We start from the raw sequence: 2,903 nt of genomic DNA, 5'->3' as shown, positions 1-2,903 counted from the left end.
GTAACCTGCACGCACATACATTTTTCTAGCTCTCCCAATCCTTATTGGACTCCACCTTCAATACAAAGCTCTCATCTCCTAACATACAACTGACTTATTTACTGTGTTCACTGTCTTGGCTGGAGTGTAAGCTTCACATGGTGGCACTTCCATCAGTTTGGGTCATGAGGATAACACGGAGGGACCACCACAACCATAATGGACATAATGTTTTAAGTTAAAAAAGTGACGTGACTTAGCACCATGAAACACGAGCAACATTCCTGTGGAATAGGAGTAAAACCTGACTAAAGAGGGTTTAAGAGAAAATGGCAGGTGATAACTGAAGACAGAAACCATAGGAAAGGCTTTCGAGTTTTGCTACAAAAAGGAAGGAATGAAGTGGTGCTAACTGGCAAAGGAAATAGTCAAGAAACTTTCTAAAATGGGGATGACAATGTTTGCAGTGCTAGTAAGATTGATCTGGTCAGGAGGAAACAGTGGGAAAGAACCACAGGAACCGGAGGAGACAGGAACATGGAAGTCGAGCAAGCGGCCTTAGAAGCCGTTACCAAGAGAATGTGATGTGGGTGAGGGTGCTGGAAAGTGAGGTGTGATGAGAACGCTAAATTTCTCTTCCGATTGCTTCGGTTTTCTCAGTGATGTATGAAGCAGGTCATTAGCTGAGTAAACACGAGGGCTGAGGAATGGACCAGGGACCTAGTCTCTGACTTACTGGCAGAATTATGGGTCTACAGTTTGTGATCATTTAAAGTGAGATTCATCACTGTTTTTCTCCAGTTACCCTCAGCCTCATCTGTCAGGTGAGGTGAACTGAATTTAATCTGGGCTGTGGTTTTGCCAAGCGAGTATGAAGCTGGTATACTGGGTAGCCCCAGGGCTTGGCGAGAAAATGATGGAGTAGGCAAAGGAACAGCAATTATTGGCTATGGATTTCAAGTTGGGTAAGGAAATGAGACTATCTAAGAGGATGAGGGACAATGGAAAGTTGGCATCGATGGACTAGATGTTACAGTGGGATCAAAAGGGTTGGAAAAAGAGAAAATGGCTGAGGTAAGGACAAGAAAATTTCAAGAGATTAAGAGGAAGGACTGTCTCCAAAACAAAACACCCTTCTACGTCAACTGGTATTTAAGAATGGTTTACCACTGTGATATACCCATTCCCCGTTTGGTAAAGGTGGAAAATACTGCCAGCTAAATTTCTTATCCATCCGCTATCTTAAGAGAGATCCAACACTAAAACTGAAATTTGTTCAAAGAAATTGTTTTGTGACTAATTTGATTTTTGATGATGCCCAGGTACTGTTTATATTTCATTATTTATTTTGGTAAAGCAAGTGAATTATGTTCCTAATTTGATTCTAAATCCAAAGTTATATGGACTACTGAAGAAATCAGTCTCGGATGAATGACTGGACCAACCAATAAGAATGTTGGTCTGTACACACCAAGCCATGTAAAGTCCGTCAAACAATAAAATGGGGCGGGGGGTGGAGGGGAGGCTGTTCTTGTTGCAGCAAAAGAATGTACCAGAATTGGATGCCAAGAGGGAAGAAACACACACACACACACACACACACACACACACACACACACACACACACACACAAATTAAGAAGTCTGCTAACATCTAACCTGTACTTTGACCTACAAGCATTACAGATAGCCAGGTGAGTTAATGTTCAGCAAGTCTTCCACCTAATAGGAAACCTGGGGCGGGGGGTAAGATATCCACTTAGGCCAACATAAGGGCCCATAACTTTTTCCAAGTCTAAGGGTATGTCTTACAATCAGGTAATTTCTATATTTTAAGAGGCTACCAATGGTCTTAAAAGCCTAATTCAAGAATAAGGTGCTCTTAATACAACAAACATAAGAACAGGCCAGAATGGCAATGCACCCAGATGGAATGGAAGATTTACTTATTGCAAATCAAGTAAAATGAGCTCTTTCACCAAATATAAGGTTCAAAAAATCACAAATAAGCTTTGTATGGTATTGCCAATGAGGATAATTTGCCAAAGAAATTTTTTTTCAAAAGTTAAGGGTTTAAAACTTACATTATCTGTCCCCAAATTGGCCTGTCTGCTGTCCACCAGACATGGTAAGTGCTACAAGGCAGAGAAATAATAGGTGAGAAATGTCATTCTCATCCACCTAGAGGCAGAGTGGGTCCCCGTAGGTTCAATCCTGACAGGGAAGTCCTGGGCATTGTTGCAACTGGACTGGGAAGCACCGCTAGTCCTTCAGCAGGTTCTGTAGGTCGAATCCTACAGACTGAATCCCTGGAGAGGACCTGCCAATCACAGCAAGTCTGACTAACACCCCCTAAAGTAAAACAAGTACATTACTCAAAGCATTCTAGGCACATACTTACAACAGGGGTTGGTTTCTCCCCACTTCCCCACAACCCCTAGAGGCTGTGATTTAATTGGTCTAAAGCAGTGGTTCCCCCTGGATAAGAGGGTTTGTTAAGAGTAGACAGAAGCCATCTATGTCCTGCTCATTCCATCAAAAAAAGTGATAAAATTCCTTACTATAATCAGAAAAGGAGATATGTTTAATAACATTATTTTCACCCCTTTAGTTCCACTGCTATTAGTTTCAACTTGGTGCTCAATGAGTGGCCATCTAGAACACAAAGTTAGATATCTACCTCATACTTTATATCAAATAATTTCCAAATACATTAAAATTTTAAACTTAAAAAATGAAACCATGAAACTATCCAAAAAAAGTAAGAATTTTTCTTATGTTCTTCAAGTGCAGAAATCCCAAGTATGATGCAAAATCCCAAAGTCCTAAGAAGACTGGAAATTCAACTATTGTACATTTAATTTTCCTGTGGGCAAAACCATCATGAAATAAAAATGACACTGGAAAATATATGAGCATCTCATA

General features: G+C 40.5%; 1 long non-coding RNA gene across 1 annotated transcript in view; it reads right to left on the bottom strand.

Annotated features, from left to right (window-relative positions):
- The window catches only part of LOC105297955, a 13,482-nt gene extending 12,606 nt beyond the window's left edge, over positions 1 to 876 (bottom strand). The window contains exon 1 of the long non-coding RNA XR_896390.2: positions 6 to 876. This is a non-coding gene — a long non-coding RNA (uncharacterized LOC105297955). The remainder of the gene's footprint in view (positions 1 to 5) is intronic.
- Between the last annotated feature and the right edge of the window lie 2,027 nt (positions 877 to 2,903).

Source organism: Pteropus vampyrus, unplaced genomic scaffold (assembly GCF_000151845.1).
Source record: "Pteropus vampyrus isolate Shadow unplaced genomic scaffold, Pvam_2.0 Scaffold144, whole genome shotgun sequence".
NCBI classification, from domain to species: Eukaryota; Metazoa; Chordata; class Mammalia; order Chiroptera; family Pteropodidae; genus Pteropus; species Pteropus vampyrus.
This window is presented reverse-complemented; position numbering and strand designations above follow the sequence as displayed.